The sequence below is a fragment of the Bactrocera tryoni genome, chromosome 5 (assembly GCF_016617805.1).
Source record: "Bactrocera tryoni isolate S06 chromosome 5, CSIRO_BtryS06_freeze2, whole genome shotgun sequence".
Taxonomy (NCBI): Eukaryota; Metazoa; Arthropoda; class Insecta; order Diptera; family Tephritidae; genus Bactrocera; species Bactrocera tryoni.
Genome location: NC_052503.1, coordinates 52692112 through 52718946, shown reverse-complemented (window position 1 = coordinate 52718946; position 26835 = coordinate 52692112). Strand labels below are relative to the sequence as shown.

The 26835-nt window shown below is 36.2% G+C and overlaps 1 protein-coding gene and 2 non-coding genes across 4 annotated transcripts in view; all 3 read right to left on the bottom strand.

Annotated features, from left to right (window-relative positions):
* LOC120778116 (dual specificity protein phosphatase 15) overlaps positions 1-26835 on the bottom strand; it is a 107349-nt gene that overhangs the window by 59060 nt on the left and 21454 nt on the right. Inside the window, exon 2 of one of the 2 annotated variants that reach the window (XM_040109818.1) lies at positions 1226-1317. The exons of the other annotated variant lie outside the window; for it this stretch is intronic. The gene's annotated coding sequence lies outside the window, so the exon portion shown is untranslated. The remainder of the gene's footprint in view (positions 1-1225; positions 1318-26835) is intronic. 2 annotated transcript variants of the gene reach the window in all.
* On the bottom strand, positions 9250-9331 carry Trnas-aga. The gene has a single exon. It is a non-coding gene; the product is annotated as a tRNA-Ser (tRNA).
* On the bottom strand, positions 11693-11774 carry Trnas-aga. The gene has a single exon. It is a non-coding gene; the product is annotated as a tRNA-Ser (tRNA).

Here is a 26835-nt window from a genome sequence, read left to right as displayed (position 1 = left end):
ATGTAAAAAGTTATGACGGAACATGTGTGAGACTCGAGTTAGTCCAATGAGTTTTGTCCGACACTGTATATTTCATTTCATATTCATAATCCAGTCAGTTCGAAGATGCCTTTGGTAATCCTTAATTTCGCCAAGACCTTTAAGATATAGAATCATCCCTCACCTAAGAAGAATATTAATTGAAAAGAGTGGCTACAAATTACACCTCTAAATTTCAATTATATTTTATGGTACATCATTCGTTCTCCAGGAAAGGTCATGTGACTAGTAAATAAAGATATAGCAGAAAGAAATCAATAAATTTTATATAATATTTAGTGTCGTGTTTAACACAGTTATAATTCACCGTTTTTTCGATGACTAATGATACTAAAACCTAGTGTCTATTGGCAAAATAATAGCAATATTGGAAAGTCGACATTCACAACCCTCTATAGAGAAAAATAAGAAAAATCTCTCGAACCAAGTTCTTAGAGTTTCTGGCCAGTTACTATCGATGTACAAGTATGAGCATGCCGTTACCCTGATGGAACACAATTTCACTCCAGTTGGTCAAAGCTAGTCGCTTCTAGGTGATTGCTTCCTTCAGGTAGTCCAATTGATGAGAATACCGAACTAAGAGTCAAGTGTTAAGTGCCGATCCCACAAAATAAGTAGTAAAATCTTCAATCCAGGAGAGGCCCCTATTTTCTTTCGCTGGATAATTGTAGGTGACCCACTACTTTGTATTAACTCGTAAACTGTATCGCGAAATAGAGATTACTAAAGCAATCTATTGATAAAATAATGTAATTCTTTTTACTACAAATTATATATAACTTTGAAATCTACTAGCATCTGTTGTACATATAAGCTTCACCGAAAAATGTTGTACACTGTTGTACTTTTTGAGAAAATTACATTCTAAACTTAAAATTGTTTTGTTTAATAGGCTTTATTTCGAAATTCGAAACACACATTTCGATTATGGAGACTAACTTCTGAAAAGAGAGATATTTATTTTTTTTTTCTTTATGACTCAATCTTTCGAAAAAAGTTGCTTGATCCAATACTCAGAGAAAAGTCGTTTGTGCCGCTTAAGATATGTGCCGAGATTTATGAATGTATCCCAATTTTTATCATTATTATTAGAAATAAGTCTTAATATGTTATACATATGTATATGTACATATTTGTTGTTAATTTCCGCATATAAAGTAATGATTGCCAAGATATTTTCACTCACCTTAACTCCTATTGAGTATCGCGGATAAGCGATTCTTGTGAAAAATGCTGCCAAAACTATAACTTTGAATAATTTAGGATTGTAGATGTCTCCTGGAATTGTATAAAATGTATAAAAAATTAAGTTAAATGTACTTATATGTATATACATAATACGCATTACTTATAATTACGAAACGTAACTTAAGTATTTTTTACAGTGATAGCTCGAAAAATTCGTAAATGCGGATCAAGGAAGACGGGCTAAGTTCGGGTGTAACCGAACATTTTATACTATTGCAACTTGTAAGAATCGAAGTCCGAGAAATTCCTTCAGGCAAAAATCGATGTAGGGGAAGGTATTGAACCGATTTTTTTCAATTTTTGGCAGTAACACATACTATTAACATATCACATACTAAAGAAATGTTCCCTTTGTTTCATTAAGGTACCAAGCATACAATTACCAATCATATGGAGCAAATTCGGCCCATGTTCGGAAATTATGATAATAGTTATATGGGGGTTGGGTCAAATTTTTGCCTAATTCCATCTATTTTAGGCAGAAAGATACATTGTTATGAGTAAAACACGCTCTCTTATTTTCATTGAAATAAGTCACATATTGGCCGGTCGGAAGTTTGAAAATCTTTATAATAGGTATAGGAAAGTTCTTTTTGAATTTTTGTATGCTCTATACATTTACCGATATTTTCGGTCCGAAATCAACTAGAGATACTGGAGTCCACATTTAAGGTAATTGGGGTCTGGAACAGTTTTAGTTGGATTTGGGCTATATTTGGTCATAAGGTGGTATACTTTAAAGAATTATTAGTGCAAAGTTGTATCACGTTAAATCAATTGTTTCTGGATTTGTGTACTAGAAAGTGAAAAAATCAAGTGGAATTTTAGACTGTACTATATGTATGAGAGGTAGGTGTGGTTGTATTCCGATTTCGCTCGTTTCAGACTGTGACATAAGAATGTGAGGAAAATGTCACGTACCATTTTTTACCCGTCTCCCATAAAGACTTCTCATACCATCTTGGGTGTAAAATTTTATCTCTTGTCGTATTTTTGATTTATCGCACTTTTAGTAGTTTTTAACAGTACCGCTATATGGGGAGAGGACGTGAGGATGTTATCTTTCGATATCAACCATTTTTGCAATTTCGGTAAATGTCTTAAGGTGTTTATGCTGAGTGAGCTTGGTTATTGTAGCTTAAATACTACTCTGGGAAAAAATTGTAAGACTTTTTAATTTAAATCTCGCGCGAAACACATTCTTCGAAATATGTTTTTTCTAGAATTGGTGCGTGAGAATCGACGATTAACAGTCAGAGATTTTACTAGCATCGTTGGAATATTGGAGTTTTACTGATCACTCCAACCATTTTGAAAGATCATTTGACCCCAAAAAAAGGTGTTTTCACATTGGTTCCAAAATCTCTGAATTTTTTCGCAAAACGTCTCGTTAACGTCTGTGAAAAAATGCTTTCCGACTACGGGAAATGATAATGATTCTTCTATCTATGCTTATGAACCTGAAACAAATCGTGGCAAAGTACATAAGCCGAAGCTGAAAAAATGAAAGCATGTCAAAATCTAGGTTATGTTGACAGTTTTCTTCGCTTATCGTGGTGGGAAGCACTCCGATTTCCTTTCGACCGGCCAACAGCTTTTGAGAACATAAGCTTTAACTATGACAATGATTGCATTTCAAAATGTTTAATTGAGTAACTGGATATTTACTGACTGAAGTAAGGTTAATTGTCGTAACTACTCATATTTCGTAGGGTTTATTTTTAAAAATTCGCCTTAATATTGGAGAATTTAGAAACTCGTTCCTTTGTAAATATCAAATGATCGGTCTTCTCCGGGAAACGATATTATTGGCTACAAAAATAGACTGAAAAGAGCAAAATCTTGACTACCTTTACAAATTCGGAAAGCTTTTTTTCTTGGCTTAAAAGAAGTATAGTTGTTTCTAGTGCTTAGTGAAAATTCCACAAATTAAAATCTTGTATCCACTGTATTCGCTCAAATTTTTTACACAGTACTTTTTCCGTTGATAAGCGTTGAAATATAGCCGAAGCTTGTAAGCCGTGTGTTGCCGACACACATTTATTTATACGCTCGTGCTTGGAGAGATGCAAAAAGTAGGCAAAGGACACACTTGATTGACTCCTGAAAGCCTCTAAGGCAGGTTAAGCTGATTGGCAGCGCACACAGGCACTTGAACTCGGTCAATAGCAAAAAACGCTGTATGTCAGTTGCCAGCATATTTATGAGTAAGCGCAAATTGGCACACACTCACGCCATAAATAATGGTGTTTACATACAAACTGATATAAAAAAGACTTTGTTGCGAAGTGTATGCATGCTACACGCCCGTTTAGCCACTACAAGGAGGTCAGCATACAGAGTAAACTATTAGAAAAAGCATAAAAGTGTGAGAAAACACCGAAACGAGGGAATTCTTGCAGAAAAATGTAAACAAGTGAAGAATATGAGACGAATATGTACGAGCACATAAAATGCGAAATAAAATTTTAGCTGTAATGACTGCATATACCAATGGAAATCCCCCGATATAGTGCTTTTAGGCGCACATTTTTGCAAGAATGAGAATTTTACGTGTGTGATTTTACACACACATTCAAATGTGACTTAAAAGCAGATACCCACTCATTTACTGTTGCTGTTTTGCATTTCAAGCCAGCGTATTTGTGTGATTATGAGTCTGAATGGCTGATGAAACTGCGTTGGCGCGCCTAAAATTATACCCTGCAGACGCGGGAAGCACTCGTGATTGTTGCGCTGTTGTTGTTCTACTTATATGCATATTATTGCAACTTTTGTCGACAACGTACATACATATGTTTAAAGGCTGAAAGGTAGGTAGGTAGTTAAAGTAGATGACCGATACTAAATCCACTCACTATTATATCCTCTCTGCACCACCCTGTACTCTTGATGAAGTTTATCAATACAAAAAGTTTTATTTGTGCAACCTCCTAGACACCGTGAAGAAACGCTCAACCGATATTAGCGATTCTTTTCCTATATTTACATATAAAGCCTTACATTCGCATAGAAGATGTTTTATAGACTCCTCCTCTTCTACCTCCTGAAAGCTTCTAGTCATTTCTATTACATGTATTTGAACTAGATAATGACCTCTTAGTACTGCGTCTAGAGTTCTTATTTCATTATTTTTTAATCGTAACAGTCGGTTTGAGTGGGCCGGATTCTATTCATGTCATGTTTGTCATTGAGCAAGTTAGTGATTGACTCCACCTAAACTCAACTGTATCTATAACATGTTCGTTCACTATAAGTAGCAAGAGACATATAAATTCTCTATTTTTTGAAGTCTAATTGTAGGGTGGCGTGTGCTCTTATAAGTTCAACTGCTTCACAGTTAACAGAAATACCAATATGTCCTGCAACCTATTGCGGGTTAAAACAGGATGTTAGATCCACTAAGAGATCAAGGCGTTCTCTCACTATGCTTGATGCAACCCTAAGAGGCTTTAGTGATTATCGACACCACTTCGGCATTGCGTCAACTACTTTAGGCAGACGAAAAGCGGAATTGCATTGCATGAATTTTTAATAAGTTGAAAAAGCTCTTCATTATTACTTGGGCACTTTTCCCTTAACGCTGCTTTCACTGTATTCCACAAATTTTCAATGGATTTTAGATCCGGGGATTGCGGTGGCCACTCCATTATTGACCCTAAACCAATCTTTTGTATACTTAGCCGTGTTTTTAGGGTCGTTGTACTGCATAAATGGCCATCTAAGTGGCATATTGTCTTCAGCGTTTTATAGCATAAATTCTTGTAGAATTGCGACATAATCGGTTGCCTTCATAGTCCCCTGTATCATATGCAGTGAGCCCAGACATTTGTATGAAAACGATCCCCAAACCATAATGTTTCCGCCAACATGCTTAACAGTCTTTATCGTATACTTAGGGTTAGGTTGTATTATTCGGTCTTTTTACATAATGAATGTTTTTTAAGCCAAAAGAACATGTCCTTCAGCAAACTTAAGCCTTTGTTGCACGTTCTTTATTGACAACATAGGCCCTTTTCTCGTGCTTCGGATCTTATATTTTTAATATGTTATATATATATGTCGAGTTTTCAGATCGCAGTGGTTATCCTTTCCCATATCGAAGCAAAAAAAAAAGAAAAAACTGATTTTAATTGGTTGATATTACAACTAAAATTATTATTTTGCCTTATCTCTGCAAATGACCACGGTGTAGTAAAATTATTTTCGTTATTATTTTAAGATATGTGGTTTAAACGAGATGTCCACTGGTTCTGGATTCTTATGCAATATACATATGTCAGATACTTTCAAAATCTTGATAACAGTTCCGGAGCAGCCCAAAATAGTCGCTCAGGTAATACGTCCCACTTTAGTTTACACTCTTGTAGGTCAATTGCTATAAAGAAATGTTAACGGTGAACTTATGGACATTTATTTCATTTCTGTATTCCTTACTGAATAAATATTAATAAAACAAGGCTAAAATGTAAGAGTTAGTTACGAGATCAGGATACACAGCAATTTCCCATGTCTCATACATAGCAATAAATATACCATATATGAAGGGCTTAGGAAACAGAGTGTGTAAGTTCTTTGGTAGGATTTACTAATTGATGATGAAAAACGCTTGAAGTAGAATTGACAATCTTTGCAGAGAAGAAAGTAAAAGGACTGTGGATGCAATTGGAAGTAGGACCACGAATTATGTCATTATTTCAATTGTGAGTAACTAATAGTAAACAGACCTCGATCAAAGACAGACAGAGAAAAAGTTTAAAGAACTGATAATTACTTTGTTAAGATAATCCTCTGAAGATCAGTAAAACAATTATCTTGGTTTAATTATGAATGTGTTATCGAGAATAGCAATTAGAATGTGAATGAAATAGTTGATGATATTGCCAAGAATGGTGTACGGCTAACATCTGAAAATTATAGCACGAATAGAATAGATCAACATTGAGAAACTCATGCATTGTCTATACTATGATCATGACAGAAACATGGTGAAGAAAATCAAAACCCGATGCAAAAACTGGTCTACGCAGGGCTCATTGGCCTACCAGATTAATGTATTCTAACTTAACCTATCGAGAATAGCATTTTACAAACCAAATAGTAATTTAGAAAATATTTGAAAAGAGGTACTATTTCGAAAATTCTCCAAAATTTAAAGCTCATCAAACAAATTCGAATATTTCTGAACATAACAAAAAATCTTTGAAAGCTGCTCATATTTTAATGCATAGGTGGGAATTGATGATATTTTTATATTTTGATCGTAGCAAAGTCATATTAAGGTAGAAGTGGTTATTGGAAACTTTTAAATAGCGAAAGCGGGTGAAAGAGCAAAGATAAAAATATTTTTTCTTTGTAATTGAGGGTTACACCCGAGGCCGATTGCTGTATTTGAGGACCATCAAATATATCACCTTTCAGCTTTTCCATACTATGTCGGGAAATTTTTTTACTGTTGTTAAACCAACACCCTTTCATCTCCAACGCTTTGCAAATTGTTTTGAAACGAAATCGAGAATTTTATTAAGTTGTTTCTAGATATCTTCACGTTTGACTTTTAATAAAATCTTAAAACCTGCCACAGAATACTTGGCAAATATTTTGTTTCACATGCATATCTTATATGCAATGATCTCAAAAACAAGGGCACATCAATATTTTGAATAATGGAAATATGAATAAGGTTATAATCTGAACACTTGAAAGCATCAAAATTTGCAAAAAGCAAAAAATTTTGGCAACAAAATATGTTTTTCTAGAGCGGTGTTATTCAAAGTTTACAGATTATAGCTCATAGTTTACATATTTAAGATTTTATATTATGGACCGTAGATTGTAAATTTCAGATTACTCTGTGATTTATGATCTCTTATAGCGTAGAAACAAAAGGATTTATCTACTGAAACAACGATGAAAATAGTTTAAAAATGAATGTTTAAATAACATAAACATACGAATACAAATCTAATAATATTCTGAGCTATTGGAAAAAGGTTTCTAAATAACCATCCAGACTATAATATCCTAAGGCTTTGATGCAAAGGCATACAATGTTACCCAAATATTGTATACAGTTAGAATTTTTATCAAACTTAAATTGTTTTTTTTTTGTGTACATATATTTAGGAATGCACACCGAAAATTTCAGATCGCTCCTGTGAATATTTTCGAAGTTACACGCAAATTTGAAAAGGTGTATGAGTGCACTTGGTAGTGCATTCCAAACTTTAAACGTGTTTTTCTCAAAATGATCTTTTCGAAGTCGGTGACGAACATTACGCAAAAACGGCTAAGCCGATTAGTCTTAAATTTTAACGCGAGCTTCTTAAATACATTTTTTAGTTACTAATCAAAGATATTTTCTCCGATAAATAGTTTTTTTTTATAAACATATGTAATTTTGGTCAAAAATTTCGGAGGATATAGTCGTTTTTTAAGGAGCTCCCGGAGATCAGCTGTACTTCCTTTCCAAACAAATATTTTTTACTAAGCTTTAAAATACAGTTAGCAGACACCATATTATGTGTAGAAATTTTTAGATTAATAAATTTAAAACTTTTCTCAGAAAAAATTCTGGAAAATTCGCTTTTTTCGGCCTGCAAACTGTATACTCCTTAAATTATTTTGGATATATTTTGTATAATTCATTGTTATTGTAATGCTATTAAGAATCAATAGTATGTACTTTAATTCACTCAACCAATACTTGATGGCCCGTCCTTAAAGAGGCGCTAGAATTGCTACGCTGTTTTCGAAAAATTTCCGAATTGTCTGCCGCTGAGCCTATACTATACTCTGCTTAATGATTTTATTATAAGCTCTGCCCTCTGGCCTATGTGCAGGGAAGCGTTAAAATTGTTAGTAAAAGTTTGATAATAGAAAATATTTGACACACACATGCTTAATATTTATATTTACTACATAAATGTACAGATGTATATATATATGTTAATGAAATGTGAGGCACAATAACAACACATATACACAAGTAGTACGAGTATTCAAGAAAGTCTCAAAGGCGCGTGTCTGGAGCTTTTCATTTAGCAATTTTTATCAGTTTCTTTGCGCAGACACACATATGTACCATGCATTCGTGTCGATTTAACGTTTACTGATGCTCGTTTTCTTAACTTTTTTGCTAAGAAGTTCAGTTTTTTTACTCTCGTATTTACCGCCATTTCAAGTAGACATGTTGGCAGACAAAATCATCGGCAGACTGGCAGACGCTACTGTTATTTCATGCCGTCACAGCCACAGGCTCAAAGGACTCTCGTTACACACACCTTCCTACCCGAGGGCCTGCATTAACACAGCATCACTCGAGTTAGCCGCTTACAGAAAGAGTATGTGTAAATAAATAACTGAGGAATACTCGTGAGGAAGGAAGGAGGAAGTGAGTTGAATGTTTGACGAGTGCTTAACGCGATAAAAAATTTGAAATTTGCCTACTGAAGTTGGCACTGATGAGAAATTTATTATTGAAATTCCCGTTCAACGTCGTTTTGGGAATTACAATCAAATTACTTAATAATATTTATATTTATGGTTATTATACTTAAGTATTTTCGATGTATTTTAGAGCAGTTTTTACAATTTAATATATGAAAGGATAAAAAATCGTTTACTCGTGCGGAACAATTATGAAATTTGAAATAATTGATATTTTGAAAATTTTGTTCCAAAAAAATAAATGATAAAAAAATAAAAAAAAAAATATATTTTCGAGGCAAATTACTAAAAATATGCTACCCGGATGTAAAGCTAAACTGCGTACTGAAATATTATAAGAGTAGAGAAGAAATCCGGGAATAACCTGTCTTATTACAACAGCAACACCACTCTACAACAAATCTTAAATTCAAATTTACTTTCAAAATTTAGTATTTCAAACCAAATTATTTACATAATTCCTGTTTCTACCACATACAGACACATATAAACACAAAAAACTTGTTTGTCCTTCGCAGTCGGTAGGATTCGAACCTACGCTCCCAGAGGGAATCTGATTTCTAGTCAGACGCCTTAACCGCTCGGCCACGACTGCCCGTTGAAAACTCTTTCCGCCAATTTCATACTCAAATCAATTTATTTGCATTTGGAACATTTAAAGTGCTTTTTCTATTTGTGCGATCTTTCGATTTAGTTAACTTGATTTATGAAAGCAGATAACAAACAAATATGATAATATTTATATTTAAATTGATATATTTGCGCGCACAAAAATTTAATGAACTAAGTTATTTTTTTTGACTGAAATGGCTTAATATTCATAACACAATAGTGATGATTTAATGAGGATGATGATTATTGAGGATATTAACCGAGTTCTTCCAGTTTTTGGGCTAATACACCAAGCTACTAAAGAACATTTTCTCACCTAATCTTCCTTGCGATATCTCACATTGGTCGGACATTTTGCATTGTCTTATATATGGCCTCTCAATGCTTACTATTACTTTACAGATGCGTAGGAAAAGTGTGGTTTTAAGGGTTCAATAATATTCAATAAACTGAAGTTAAAATGAGGATAAGGCATTTGCCTTCAATTGTGTTTACTTTTCTGTCATAAAGTTTATGGCATAGAAAAAATTATTTCAGCATTCTTAAACTCATTAAATTAAATCGAGAACTTAACCAACAATTTTTATACTCTTGCAACATAATGCGACAGAGTACAATGTACATATCTTTTAAACCACTTAAGCCACAATAAACAAATTCGCTCACGATAAATCCCTTTAGCACCCTAACGACACTATACAACTGGATAGCATCTGAAGATAAACTTGTTCACTTCCAATATAACGGCACTGTTAAAAACTTATAACTTAAGTGCGGGACTGGTACCCACATTTAGGTTAAATCTCGAGACCCGCCTAACCGATTTCGACTAGATTTAGTCCGTAGAACTCTTTTTACATTCTTATGTAACAGGGCGAAAATGACCGAAATCGGACCTCAACCACGCCTACTGCTCATATACCACAATTTTAAATTCCATTTGATTCTTTAACTTTTCAGTACACAGGTCAATAAGCAATTAACGGTATAAAACTTTGCATGAAGATACTAGATGAGAAAGAGCCAAAAACATTCATGGAAATAAATATTCGTGACAAAAAGTTCTACCCAACCGTGCATCGATATCTGCAGATCCCTCCAGCTCTACAGGTATCAACTGCTCTCAGTGAAACATCATTTGGACTCTTCGCTGCTTATTTGCGGAATGTGATTAGGGAAGACAGATTGCGCTCCCTTAATATACATAGATATAGTTTCGAGCGCAGAACATTTTGTTGAACAATTTTTAACTTTCCCACCCCTTTTTAACATGATGCAGGAAATACCCACAGATGATGAGATTTGTTTTTGACACACCATTATAAGAGATGAATTATCCTTTAATTTCAGTTAAACATATATGTATATCACACATTGACCGACATTTTCGATCAAAGGTCAACTATAGGTAACAGAGTCTAAATATTCGGTAAGATGGCGCTTGACCTGTTTTTGTTGGATTTAAACAATTTTTGGTCATAGTGTGGCTCACACCAAAGACATTATTCGTGCAAAGTTTTATCCCGTTACATTAATTGCTTCTTGATTTGTGTATTGAAAACTGAGTCAAGTCGAATATAAAATTGTGCTGTATGGGAAGTAGGCGTGGTTGTTGTCTGATTTCGCTCGTTTTCACAGTGCGATATAAAAACGTAAGAAAAATCACAAAGTCACCACACGGACAGAAAGACAGTCAGTCGAATTTCTACTTTTCTTGTCATCCTGATCATTTATATATATGTATATAACCCTATATCTATCTCGCTTGGTTTGCGTACAACCGTTAGGTGAACAAAACTATAATACTCTATATCAACAGGTTGCAAGAGTATAAAAATGAATTAAAATATATCAAGCTCAATAGCATATACAGAATATAAAAGGTCAGTATAAACCTATGCGATATTTTAAAAGTCATTCTGTTATGCGGAGCGAAGAGAAAGTCCATGAATCAAAGTTTATCAAAATAGCAAACAAATTAAATTTTTGTTATAAAGAGGAGAACAGAATTGCATATAACCAGCTATTAGTTAACTGTGCTTCGTTTGGCCCTTATTTAACTGCAATACTATGAAGCCAAAAAGCGACAAAATAGGTTTATACCGAAAATTCGTTTCGAGTAATCGCTTGTAAATGATCTAAATTCGAATGACATACACAAAAACGACGGTTTCATAAATTTCTTGGTGCTTTCATCACATCTAATTAATAAACACATTGTCTTTTTATTTAAAACCGTCTGTCTAGCGACTTAATTTTACAAATTTTACCGTGTTTCAATTTTTACAATTTTTAAATTCTCAAATTTATTTCGAACAAATTATTAAAAAGTTGTAGGACTTTTCGCAGTCGGTAGGATTCGAACCTACGCTCCCAGAGGGAATCTGATTTCTAGTCAGACGCCTTAACCGCTCGGCCACGACTGCATACATTCTAACCCTATTTTGGAGCTTGGTATTACCAAAATTATTTACGTTTTGTATTTAATTAATTTTATTTAATAACTTATTTTATCTCTGAATTGCAAAATGTCAAACTTTTCTATTCATACTTAGATTGATTATAGTTCTTCTTTCAAGGCTATATATTTATACCTTGTCATTATTAGATAAACTTTTGTGAGATAATATGCAGAATATTTCATGAAAAACTTTGAAAACCACTATTGAAAAATTGTTTCATTAATTCTATCAAAAAATATAGCGAAAGTATCAGGAATGACAATATAGCTATACTTAAATATTTCTTAGTTGAAGTTGAAAATACCGCCAAGTTTGAGATATTTGCATTAATTTTACATTAAAAGTTTTTTGAGCGTAGCTGTTCTCAGTAGCTGTCTGCCGAACCACTGTTAGCTGTTGTAAAAACTAACCGATAAAAATCAAGCCCTTGTATTGAAAACATTCTTATTTAAAAGTAAACTATCTTCACAAAATTTAGCTTGTTTTATTGTATATAGCAACGCAATAATCTCCATATATTATACCAAACCAAAAAAAAAAAAAAAAATCATAAAAGATCTTTTTTTCTTTAATGGGGTATTCTTGTATAGGATTTTGAAAAATCGATTTTTTTTTTTGCATATCTAGAAAGTTTAGACTTTCAAAAATATGACCTTGGAAGGATTTTTCAAAATTCGACTTATTTTCGGATATACAGTCGATTTTGTGACGTGGCGTCCGTGTTCACTAGAATTGTCTCCTAAACTTTAAACGCGTTTTTCTCAAAACTGACTTTTTCGGAACGATATCCACGATTTTTCAAGTTCTACTGAACCGATTTAATTGAAATTTTTATAGAGTCTTCTTTATAGGCTTGTCTATGGTTGGAACTAGCCCCATCCCCAAATTGTTATTTTTATTATTTTTAAAAAATTCGAAATAGTCAGAAAAAGTGATCCAAAAAAACTATTTTTTTTTAGGCAGTCGCCATTTTGTGAAAAAATGTTTTCCCACTTTTCCGTAGTTCCGGTCATTGCGACATTATTCTAGATTAATAATCTTTTTTTTTGGTTTCAGATAACTAAGAGGGTTGAAATCATGGGTATGGTCACGTGGAAATTTTTAGAGACCCCCCACTTCGTCAGCTCATAATTTTTGAATTTTTTTACTTTTTTAGTTTTTAATTTTTTTCTGTACTCTTCTAAAATTAACAAAAAACTAATAAAAAAGTGGATAATAAAAATATTAATTGCCTTTTTTTTACAGCACTTTAAAAATTACCTGAAATTCATGCTTCTAGACCAGAATACCCCTTAACTTGTTTACCTTATTTCGACGATTTTAATGGTGTTTATATCAGTCAACGTGGTTAGAAAGAACTAGTAAAACGCATTCCATTGGATAGGAATCGTTGGCCGTTTTCATATTTACTTATTAATTATACATATAGTTGCTATAAGAAATGCATTATTATAGTTTCGATGTAGCCGAAGTTACTATTTTTTTTTTGTTAATTTTTTAGTTTTTGTACTTTTCCTTCTTTAATTTTTCGAAGAAGAAAAAATGTTTATATTTACTTTCCAAATACCTTTCTTAATACTCAAATAATTGCCGGTCAAATAAGAGTAAATTACCAACCGTGACGCTTGAATTCCGAAATAGTTCATCATTGTGACGAATTATAAAGAATTTGTATGAAACATTCCACTTAATTCCACAGCTGACTACGAAATTTCATAATTCTTAGAATAAAATGAGTTTTGTGGGGAGAAACTCCTTAAAAAAAAGACTCCAATCATTCACTTCTGCCTTTCACACTTACTCCGCACAAATATGTTGACTGCCACTTTAGCACTTAAAAGAATTGGTAAATTCAACGTAAATCGTTAGAATAATTAACTCGCATTTGCGCACAAACAAGTCCGGCGACCACAACCACTGGCAGTTATGTCAATGTAAATACAAAGAGTTCTTGGGAAAAATACACTGCCAGCTCGAATACCAGACGGTTGACTGAATCCGCAAGCTGGAAATTTGTCTGAAAGCGCTCCTTTATGTGTTGGAATGCAGTGACTTATGAATATATAAATAAGCGTATGTTTGTTTATGTACAATATATATGAATAGTTATTTATGCATAATTCGTTTATGAAGTTAATTTTAATTGAAATTACTCATACGCCACGTCCGGCAGCCATTTGCAGCATGTCCTGGCAGGGTCTGCGTGCTACAGGCAAATATGTGTGTTGCTTAAATATAATTGCAATGTAGTTATGCATACATGTGTGTGTGCGTGGCTGAATTTTATCACTCTCACGTGCTTGCGTCAAAGTAATATTTTCCCTTGTATTTAATACATTTTGTCACTTGTTGGCCGGCAATTAAACAATACACTGACACAAATTTAATGCGCTCACACACACACACACGCGCACACTCATACAAATGGATGCGTATTTACAGACTTATGCGAGCATTAAAATTAAGTACTCCGATGCGTCAGTGGCGTTAAAAGGCCTCGCAGACAGGTGTGTGCCGCTTATAATTGCTCGCGGGTTTTTACGCCTTTTATTTGTGTTGCTCGGTTAATGGAGCAAAATTTATGTTTTCACGCAAATGTACCTTTTTTGCGTTCTAATTCATATTTTAATGAATTTACGGTTTTGACGAAAAAATTACTCGACTCCGTAAAGAGAAATTTGAGTGGGAAGAGCAACTCTCAAATATGAGTGGATGAATATTTTTTGTTCTGAGACGAAATTTAAGACATTATTCATGATATTGAACCGATCAGTTTTATTTTCGAACAATTGAACTCAGTTAGACAGACATTGCTTGGCGAAATCAAGACCTCCCGTTATAATATATAATATTGGGTAGTCGAAAAAGTCCTTTCGTATTTTTCACATTGTGTCATACCATATAGTGTTGGAAAGATGAGATGGTGATGCGTGAAAATAATTAAGAAATTCGCTATATTTTGAAACTTTTGTATAAAAAGGGAAGAATGCCACGCAAGCCACCAATGAAATTTATGAAGTTTACGGAGACGATGCTGTATCAGTTCGTGTAGCACAATAATGGTTCGCTCGCTTCCGTTCCGGAAATTTCGATGTGAAAGATGCACCTCGCTCTGGTCGACCTGTCGTTGAGAAAGTCGATGAAGTTATGAAAAAGATTGACCAGCCCCATCACATAAGCAACCATGACTTTGCTAAGGAACTTAGCATTCATCATTAAACGGTTTTGAACCTTTTAAAAATGCTTCTTACAAAAAGAAGCTCGATGTTGGGTTACATTATGAATTGTTTGTGAAAAATTTAACGTACTGATTTAACATCTGCGATTCTTTGCTGAAACGGAATAAAATCGAACCATTTCTGTGGCGAATGGTAACAGGAGAAAAAACATCATGGTCCAAGCGTGGTGAAGCTCAACAAATGATCGCAAAGCCAGGATTGACGCCTCGAAAGGTTATGCTAAGTGTTTGTTGGGATTGGAAAGGAATTGATTCTACATTTTACTGTCAACAACTGAAGATATTGAGGCAAGCAATCGAAAAAAACGGCTGATCACCAGAAAGGTTGATCTTCCATCAGGACAACGCTCGACCACACACATCTTTGATGACTCCGCAAAAACTGGGAGAGCTTGACTGCAAAGTTTTGATGCATCCACCATATAGCCCTGACCTTGCACCATCGCACTACCATTTATTTCGGTCAAAGCAGTAAAGTTGGCTTCTAGTGAAGCCTGTGAAAATAACTTGTCGCAGCTTTTCGCCGAGATACCAGAAAAGCTTTACACTGATGGAATTATATCTCTAGCGGAAAAATGGCAAAAATTGGGCGACCAAAATGGTACATATTTGGTTCATTAAAGTTCTTTATAAATACAAAAAATATGTTGATGTTTGAGTAGAAATACGAAAAGACTTTTTCGACTACCCAATATTAATTGCAAGTTACCGAGGCAAGTTGGTAAAACCAAACGAAAATAGTCATCGTCTTTACAACGTTTTCACTGTGCTTTAGACTATGTTCATCCTTCTAGTTTGTTTGCAATATTTTGTGGGTAGCGAGGTATGATTAACCCAAAAAACGAATTTCTGTACAAACGAGATAAATCGCTTTTGGATCAACCCCACGACCTAACCAAATCTACGGCAAAATCCTAATAAAGTGTTTATACTAGTCGGTTCCAAGTTGAAGAAGGTATACGGCTGATGGATAGTGAGGATAGTGATGGATAGTGAGGTTCATTATAAAAGTCTTCGCTTTTTCAATTCACGAAGAGCACATAGAATCAGCTCTAACCGCAACTCAAAAAAGTGTTTAATTTTTGTATCACCTACTTCTAAATTTATTTTGCGATTTAGGTTTGCCTAAAATAGTAGTTTAGTTCATCAAATAATTCTATACAAAATCCTAACCGGTTCCCTTCTTCGAACTCGATCTCGAAATCGAACTAACGATAACATTCTCGTCACACTAATGATTGAGCTCTGCCATTTCTTTTGAAAGATCGTTCGAAAAAGGAATAGTGAACTTAGAGCTCAGCAATCCTTATATTTTCCCTGTCGTAACGGTTTGAAATGGTCAGCACCATTGACTGTACTGCCCATGGATGATCAAGCTGAAACACCCTCATCTTATTTAGTCATCCGAGTGGGTTATTAGGTAAATAAATAAAAGCTCATTTGATATGGGTTGAATTCCAATTCAGGAATTTCCTAGGACTTATTGATAATAGTCCAAGTGTGATCCTCATCTTAGAGATCAGCTGTGGACAAAATTAATTTTTTTCTAATTTGCCTGAAAGTGTCAAGAGTTTTTCTGTAAGGGTAGGTTCAACAATAGATTTAGTAGCTCTATTTTGTTATATCACTGGTCGCAGGTCCCCATCGTACGAACAGCATGTTTGCTTTTTCCGAAAACCAATGATTTTGTTTGCAGCTATACGTAAACAGCTTGAAGTGCCGGCCCACAGTTCCCTTATACCGAGTTGTTGATGAGTGCTCTCAGAGAGTAGGAGTGCAAGTCGAGTAGAAAATCTTTCGGCTGTCTATTGTGATTGCAACTTCTGGACGTCGAACCTTCCTTGTGTTTGTTGACGTGCGTTTTTTGCTGCACAGAGGCAGGTGCAACAAGATAGTGGTCTGAGTCATTTCTAGGACCTCGAGGCCTACGCGCGTCTATGTTCGATTCATTCCCCAAAATATTAATCGATGCCTCTTCATTTAGTTGCAGCCTCCTAAGTATTTCTTCTTAACCGATGGTTTACTAATAATATCGTTGATAAGATCGAACTTTCTCTAGTCCCTCTGAAAATCACATTACTCATAACACTAGAGAGTAAACTCCCTTTGGCTCTATCCTTTAGTGTTGCATCTAAAGGAGGATATTTAAAGTGATATTAGAACATTATTTTCTAGGTAATTTTTATAACGATATCTGCCGTTGTTTTCTTCGTCACGCAAATATTTTAGACAAAGTAAACATAATTTGCGTCTCTCCAATACTATTAGGCTTAGTCACTCACCCATTTGTCGGGACTCTTGCACGGCAATGGCTTATTACAGCGCACACCTTATTCAAATTTTGTTTACTTAATCGGGAACGCGGTGACAGCAGCACCTAAAATAGCAACAAGCGCATAATGTCAGCCTGGGGAGATGTGCGGGGCGATTGATAGCGAGAGTGAGCGATGAGCGAGTGTGGCATGTTAAAAGGCTTGCCAAAACGTGCCATTTTTTATGCGTAAGTTTTCATTTAACCACCGCAACATACTTTACTTGCGGGGAACCGCAAAACTTTTTCCGTTACAAATAGTAATTAATTTTTTAAATTTTAAATTTCCTTACGTGTGTGCCTGTGGTTGAGTGTGAATAGCAGCTACAAGCTGACTAGTATCAGTATTTCTGTTGTCGTAAACTAGTTAAGCCCCTTATTCGTATTCGCATCTTTGCGCACACACAGACAAACTTACGTGTGCAAATTTGTATTATTCCACTGTAGCTCTCATAATGCAGCCTGCTTTTGCAAATCCTCTGCTTAGCCCCCAATTAAACTCTCATGTCCACTCCATAAAGCGCTGAAATTTGCTGTCGGTGAAAGTTATAGTTTGCTGCCGCCTCCCCCCTTTAAGAGAAATTGTGTGTGAAGTGTGTGCGTTCGATTCAACGAAGCAGAGAGCAGCTGTGCTAATGGCGTTCGCCGGTAAAACAAGCATTACCGTTTGTCGTCCTTGCCGGCCTGTTGTAAACACTCGCATTATCCTTGCTGTTATCCTGCTGCTGGCTGCGTTGAACCAATGATAATAGTTGAGCGCTTATTTATTTGCACACACACACACCTGCAGGTGTGTGCCATCATATAAGACCTATCTTTGTGTTGTGAAATTTGAGTTATTGTAATTTGTATTGTTGCCGATTCCTGGAAAATGGCGCTGCGAGCTGTTTACTTTGTTCATGCCGGTTTCAGGAAAAGCACATTTGCTTTACATGCACTTTCTCATAATAAAGTACACCCACTTCCGTTGCTAAAAACAGCTGTTGTCACATTGAACACTTTCTGGGCTTCTACTATGGATTAACTACACAAGATCTGAGAAAACTTTATTTTTCAAAATCTCAATATACTAATCTGAATTCATCAGTTTCAAAGAGAAACAGATTGAAAAATATGAAATGGTAAAAGTAAGTAAGGCCAGTTCAGTCCTGAGGCTCTACTTCAAAAAGCTCTGAAGTATCTTACTATCACCCATTTCAGTCAAAAGTTCCCATGGATCAACGAGAATTCGTTTATTGGACTGAAGGAAATCAAATCATTGTTATTGTTGTAACCATAATAAGCATTTACCGAATAGCGAATTCAAAGAATGCTGCTTTTGTGACAGAAGTTTCCGGTTAGAAGTCCTGGAAATTAAATTAAATTTTTAAAATTGATAACTCTTCCGACGGCTCAAGTTCAGACGATTGCGATGAATGTCCAATAAAATCCTCTCTTTCAAGCAAGATGGTTTGTTTCCTTTTTATTGGTAAGGTTTTTTACGTGGCTAGTCCCATACCCAGCACACAACCCTGGGAGGGATAATTGCTCTAAGACCGTCGTAAGCTGCTTGAACCATATGTAAAGGAATCGTTTCTGGCCACCCACAAGTGAATGGCGGTCAGAAAACTTTCCCTACTTGCTTGAGCTTCTACATTTTTGCCTCCATCCCAAACTAACGTTAACATCAGGGAGGGCCTCTCCGAGCCGTTCGATACCAAACGAGTTTTAGGCAAGACGACTCCCTATCATGCGAATTCTTCAATTTATAGCTGGAGAAAATAATTCGAGCTGCAGAACTAAAAGAGAAGGTACAATTTTCTATAAGAGTGTACAGTTGCTGGTGGCCGCGCCGTTAGTTCTGGGTCTGGTAGTGAACCAAAGCAAGACGAAAAATCTCATGTCATCACACAAAGAATCGTCGCACTCCCGACTTGACTCCCACATCTCTGTTGTCAGTCATAACTTCGAAGTCGTAGATTATTTCGTCTATCTTGGAACCAGTATTAACACCAACAACAACTATTGCCAACAAGTGCTACTTTGGACTGAGTAGGCAATTGAGAAGTAAAGTCCTCTCTCGACGAACAAAAACCAAACTCTATAAGTCAATTATTACTCCCTTACTGCTATGTGGTGCGGAGGCATGTACGATGAGACGAGATCTTTTATCTGATGAGTTGACGCTACGAGTTTTCGAGAGAGTTCATCGGAAGATTTGTGGTCATTTTAACATTGGCCACGGTGAATACCGCATTCGATGGAACGATGAGCTGTATGAGATACACGACGACTTTGACATACAAGCTGCGTTCCAAAGTAAACAGGACTTAAAAAAAAACACAGAACAAATGGTTTTTTTCGGCAAAAACAATTTATTTTATTCAAAATAGTCTCCTTCTGCTTCAATGCAGCTTTTTGCACGGTCGCCAGTATGCCGGTCCAAGCCTTTTGAATGGCCTCTACGTCTGCATAATGCTTTCCTTTCATGGACAAATGCATTTTTCCGAAAAGGAAGAAGTCGCACGGTGCCATATCTGGTGAATACGGGGAGTGGTTAATGGTTAAAATGTGATTTTTGGTCAAATAATCGGTCACAAGCGTCCTTCGAATGTTGGATTCTGAGCAATTTTTGGTCGTCAGTCAATTTGTGCGGAAGAAACCCTGCAAACACCTTTCGTAAGCCCAAATGTTCGGTCAAAATGCGATAAATCGATGTTCAATTCCATTTCCATGAATTTCAATGATGATTTCGGCTGATTTTTGATGAATTCAGGCACAGTTTCGATGGAATTTCCGGTGATCACGGATTTTGATTGGCCCACATGTTGATCATCATTTATGTCCTCACGACCATTTTGAAAACGTTGAAACCACTCGTGCACTCTGCTAATTTACTAATTTTAAAACAAAATTGAATGTTGGCTCTTTGTTCGAATCTCATTTTCGCACCGATAACACAAACATACTGACACTTAAAACGCAATAACTTCACTTCAAATCAATGAAATGTCATGAAATGACAATCGACAAAGATTGCAGATTCCAACGCACTACCAGCAGGTGCTAGCTTCAAAAAGTCCTGTTTACTTTGGAAAACTGGCGAGGTCATGTCGTCCGAATGGAAGAAAACACTTCAGATCTGAAAGTATTCGACACAGTACCCGCGGGGGAAGCAGAGGAAGAGAAAGACCAGGTGGTGAAGGACCAGGAGCTTGGTTGGAATGAAATTCGCGGCACAAGAAGCGTGGAAAGGACGACTGTTTCAGTTATTTATCAATAGTGTTAAGGGTTTTTATGAGGGTGGCGTTATAAAATCATTTCCAAAATGGATACAAGGTACCAGACAGACCATATTTCGAATCATTCTAGTATGCTAATAGGAAAGCAGGAATGTAGGTTAAGGAAATTTTCGGAAGCGACAGGTTACACAAGTGTGTGTGTGAAAAACTTTGAGTCATTGGAAACTTGTTTGTTCTGAAGGAGTGTGAGTTCGCACTGATTTAGTTGAATAAGAAATAGTGTAGAGGTCTCCTTCTCTAGGAATTCATATTCTTAAAAATCCGTTAAAACAGTAGTTGACTTAGCTTAAAAACTCTTCACCTATTATAAGCGTTCTGTTTTGAAAAAGAAATGAAATATAAAACTTGTTAAATTTTTATAAAACTTGTTGTAGTTACAAGCTGAACTGTGTACTTTGCATGTCCAAGATGGAATGCTAGGCTCGTAAGCTTCGATTGTACATTGTTATTGTTCTTACTGCTGGTTTACAAAACCAGTGACAAGTGCTGAACACGCTTTCGCTCACTGAGTTCTTGCTGTCATCAGCATTCTTCGTTTTGCATTGTGCTCTTCTATATCATCACAAACCATATTGATTGCCTGTTTACTTTTAGGTGTGAATGTGCAGTGTTTATGAAAACAGTAAACAAACACACACACACACATATACATACTTATAAATAAATGTATGTGCTTAAACACTTTTGTTTTCCTCTGTGCTCCACCTCGTCTAATAAACGTTGCTGCTCTGTACCGCCTTTGCCGCATTCGCTTTCGCCTCTCTGATTGTCAACGGCTGTTGTACACCGAGATTTGACACACCATTAAAAGGATATGTAAATATTTGTTGTACGAAATTCTCATATTTTCTGAACTTTTTTGTTTGTTTTATTATTGTTGTTGTCTTGTGTTGAAGCGCCAAATATTCATTGAGTTCTGGCAGATTTTTGTTTGCTTAGCAGCTGCCAAATGGAATGCATATGTTGTTGTTTGTGGTTGCTTTGTCAGTTGAATTGGCTGCGTTGTGCCAGCGTGGCGGGGCGTATGTGTAACCTATTGTTTGGTGCAAGTGAATATGAGCTCTTATGTTAATAGGCCAAATGTAAAATGTACACTTTGAATAGCACTAGAATAATATGGAACAAGAACTTTTGGTAAAAAGAGATTTGTACTTTGTTAAGAGTTCTTGCAAGGTGATCATGACCCCCAAAATTTATTCACACTTGTACTGCTAAGAATTGTCTTTTCTGAAGCTAGCGTTGTCGTATCAACAAGACTTGTTTAAACCTGATTAGGCATTTTCTATTGCTATTGCCGCTACGTGACCTGGATATCTGAAGATGTGAGACTTAAAGCTTCTTAGTCTTGTTCTTGTATCTTGTCGTCTGCGTCCAAATAACTTCGACATACAAAACCTATAGAAAGGGGAACGCCTTACTGAAAGGTATGATGATAGTAGCGCTGCGAGTTATTCCCATTCTACTGTACTACAAGTATAACTAAAACTTAAATGTTTCTCTTACAAACTCATCAGCATTAAAAATCCCTGTGATTGTGAACGGGTACCTTTTACTGCATAATAAACTGATTATGAAGTTTTTCTGCACTTATTTTATGCGCATGATTAGAGAGCACAAGGCTAGTACTGTCGTCCAGCTATCTTGGTGACCAGGTGTTGGTGTTATGTAATTGTAGAGCTCTGCTTAGTATTTTTTGTTCTAGGAATTCACTTTTACTCTAACTGCTGCAATCTCTCAATAAGCTTACTGTACCCATTGGTTTTGTTAATAAAGTTTCTGGTGCTAGACGAGGTGGGGATCTCTGACCGAGTTAGGCTAAAGTGACCCGTATATTGTCGGCATTCCTCGTAGGCATTAACTTTCATACTTTCTTACAAAGTGTTAGGGAGAAAGTTTTTCAAAGTGTGGTGGATTTATGTTGAGCTGAGGAGCTAAAGGGCAGTTGGTTTATCACCCTTAGGCGGGAAAAGCGGCATGTGCAGGCTTGTTTAACCATTGTATTCGGTAATATGTTGTGTAGAGAGTTGATAAGAAGGTGCTAATATAAACTATACAAAAGCAATAAGGTCCAAGAAGAGGGCTACTGATCGCAACCAATAAAAGCTTTAAAGTGTTGGAACTGTTTTCGTTGGAGTGTGCGTATGTGTGTTAGGTTAGATAGAAGTTTGTGTTAATATCGAGCAAAGCTTTTAACTCTAAAAGAGTATATTAGTTAAATATGCTTACATTGTTTATAGGAACAACCGACATTTAATAAATTAACACAAACTTTTAAGCTACTACTTTGCGAAGTATTTCATTCAAAAAGATTTGCTCAAGTTCAAAAGCGCTTTGCTTGCGTACGTGACATAGCAGTTAATTACCAGCTTGTTTGCCATCAAGTGGCCTTAATTAACATTTCTAATTATGCAAAAGGTAGTTTGCACGTAAGAAAGTATGAAAACTGCAAATTTATGTAACAATAACCACAGCAAGAGAACTAAGGCGAAATGAAGTGTGACAGGCAATCAAACAGCAGCGCTCAAAGTGACGTGTCAAAGTACAAAGCGAGTTCCAAACGACAGTTAGTATTTCGCAAAGCAAAGCAAAATCACAAAATCCAACGAAGAAAGGTTTTCAATATGATAGCTTGCCACACACACGCACGCACACTCATATGAAATATGCACAAGCGTTGCCAAAGACTTGGAATTTAACCAGTTTGCTGCATATTAATTAGTTTATGCATATTAAAGTGAGCGTGAAAAGTGAATTGTTCAGACGCGCCTGTGGATATGCAACGTTCCTTTCAAATACTACAATGTATAGACGTGTGTGCGTCTGTGTTTGTGCAGGAAGCAAGCGGCGCTCTCATATCTCTGCCCTTTCGCTATATTGTGTCAAGTTCATTAGTTTGCAACGGCACACGCACACACACACATTCTGCACTTCCGTGCATCCTTCCTGGCTGGCTTCCTTCCCGCTATCGCCGCCACACTCCATCGCACTCCGCTCCACCGAATTGAGCTCAACTCGTTGAAGTTCAGTCTGCAGTTGGCGCCGCCTTTCTCAGGGTGTTCGTAATCGTGTTTGATGTGCGCCTTTTGCAATTTATGCTCGCCTGGGGAAATTAAAATAAATTAAATCTTTTTTGTGGTCTTCATTGACACTGACACTGATCAGTTATGCGGCGCACTTTAACTCGTTACAAGGCCATTGTGGGCGGCCGGGAGAACATATTAGTTGGAAGGTCAGTGATGGTGCATTATTTTACATATTTTTTGGCAATTTTGTGGCTATAACTGTAAATGGACTGTGGCTAACTGTTACAATGTAAATTGCGCGAGTTTTTATGCGATAGACCGCTTTTTGCATATAAGCGGAACCTTATGGATTGATACAGAAAAATGGTTGTTAGAAAATTATTATGAAAAATAACTTGTGAAATGATTGCCTTTTTATGATTGATTGAAAATTTTTTTGGAAAGTATTAGTGGAGCGAAGGACTAACCTTCGTTATTGGCTACATTTGCTGTGAACATTAAATAATTTAATCATCTATAAGCCTGCAATAAATAATAAATAAAAACAAGTAAGGAGGGACGAAGTTTGAGTTTAGCCGAACACTTCATTCCTTCATTCTTATCAAGGGAGCATTCAACGATGTTCTGCCGGAAGCAGTGACTGGAGCTTTGAATGGGTTTGAGGTTCAATTGAATCTTAAACATCTCATCTTAAAACTTCTCTGTGATAGAGGGGAGCTCACTGGAAAAGCTGAAGGAAGTCGGCTGTCGGGTGATTGTCTACGCGGACGATGTAGTTCTTCTTGTTTAGGGAACATTTCTGAATACCTTTCAAACTCAGACTTACCTTAGTATCGAAAGCAACTTTGCTGCTGAAAACGGACTCTCCATAAATCTTAGCAAGACTGAACTGTTTCTATTCAATGGAAGGTATAGAATACCAGAGGAGTAACTACCATTTATGAAAGGAACGCATTTTCGATCTGCTGACAGAGTTAAGTATCTGGGGTTCATCCAAGACAGGAAGCATTTGAGGAAACCCAACATCGAGGAAAGAGTAAGGAAGGCGTCGTTTGCCTTATAAAGTAGCAGGGGAGCCATGGTCAAAGGGTGGGGAGTCTCATCTAAGATAACCCTTTGGGTCTCTGAAACCTTTGTTAAGTCTATTATGTTCTAAAATATTTAGAGTACCAGTTCGCTGAATCTAACCCTGGCTGTCTTCGCGAGAGGCATGGGAGGGAAAACTCGCTAGAGAAGAGGGGCGTAGAGCTTTTTTGCGGATATATCAAAGCTTGCGGGAGGGGTTGTTGGAGGGGTACATTGTCGAAAACTTTCCAACGGTTCCAGCTTCTTTAGCCCCTGTGACTCATTACTGGATTGTTAGGGCTCAGGTCAAATTAGCAAGCGCTGGTCGACTACCACCGGCTGTGTAGTCGACCTCCAAGATAAATTGCACCTTCCAGTGTTTGTACGAGTTAGGCTGATAAACCACAGTAGCAGGTAACTGTGGTCAAGGTAGCAGTAAATGTAATGCTCCGAATCGCAGCTTCCTTTAGAGAGTTGCCCATTCATTCCGTTAGCTTATTGGCTATGCTAGCTTTGAGCTAACTGACTATGGGCTCAATACTAGTCAATGAGTGCATGACCTCATTCTTATAGCAGTTCGTAGCCTTGTGTCGAAATTGTTCGACTTAAAAAGTAAAATTTTAATCCAAAAAAGCAAAATTGCTAAAGAAAAATAACTTATTTGGCCACAAATAGAAGAAATTTATAAATAATAATTTTACTAGAGTATATTTGAATTTGCTAGAATATTGAATTTTAGCCATCAAATTTAAAAGTTAATAATAATGCAACAAATATGGCAATACAAGTTCTCTCAGATACAATTTCAATTGCAACAAAGACTTCAAAAGTGCGCCTTAGGATAGGCAACAAGTTTTGATATTTGCTCTGTTTTGAGCTTTCCACAATTTCTCACGAATAATAAATGAAAATATTTCTACAACATATAAGCTACACTCCATACATTAAGGATAGAAAATCTTAAATAAATAAATAGTAAAAATAATGATATTTGAACAAACTTTGCGCATTAAAATTGCTTTCAAAAAGTTATTATTTTAAAACGCTCAGAACAAGAACAAAGCTTTGGCTTAATTTCACCAAAAAGGCTAAGCAGCACTTATGTATGCCCAAGCAACAATAACAACAATAACAACAAGTGCAATTATGTGTTTTGTGCAGCAGAGAGACTGAAACAACAGCGAGTCGTGCAAAAGCCTTTTATTTTGATGAAAAGCAAGCAGCAGCGACGTCGGCAGCGCCGTTACAATAGACAAGGAACAACTACCGACCAACAGCCAAGGGTAGTCAAGCAGTAAGCGGCTACCAGCGACCAGCTTTTAGTGAGCGTAAAGCGAGCAACAATAACAGTGCGGCAATCGAGGGCCAGAGAGGTGCTGGCCGCGCTGGGTTCTGGTCTATGCAAACAATGCGGGCCACTAAATGACACGAAAAGGATAAACACAAAGCAAACACACACACATACACGGCAAAATATAAAGAGAGAAAGCAACAAATAGTAATAAAAATGGCCACAAAAGTGTCATATATGTATATATATATAAATACGTATAATATTCATATATGTATGTAGCTTGGTGTGTATATCAGTTTATTTACACTAAATGTGATCATTAAAGGTTGCTTGTGAAAAGCGAGTGAATTTATGACGAACCCGGTCAATAAAAAACTGGTCAACAAATAGCTGTATAAACACAGGGTTGCTTTCTTTTGCTGGCCGTTGGCATGTGGCAACATATTGTTGTGCTGTCACATATTTTATTGCTTTGACTACCGTTACTCGTGCCCCACGAAATGGGTATCAATCAAAGTTGGCCAATGAACCGGATTGGCGTGTGCCTGAAAGTGGGCTACATATGTATGTGCGCGTGTGGGGGACGAGCGAGTATTTTCGAGTGTTAGCGATATGACATGCTCACAAAGTTTTCGATTGAATTCAGTATTTTCAAAGTTAGGTAAGGGAACTAATGTTTTAGTATTGCAAGAGTTCAGTTTCGTTGTCGTGGTGTTTTTTGAAAGCTCAAACACAACACATTGTTCCGATTTAAAACCTCAACCTAGCTTTTTTATTATTCTGCAAATTCTGATTGAGTCTTGAGACAGGTTT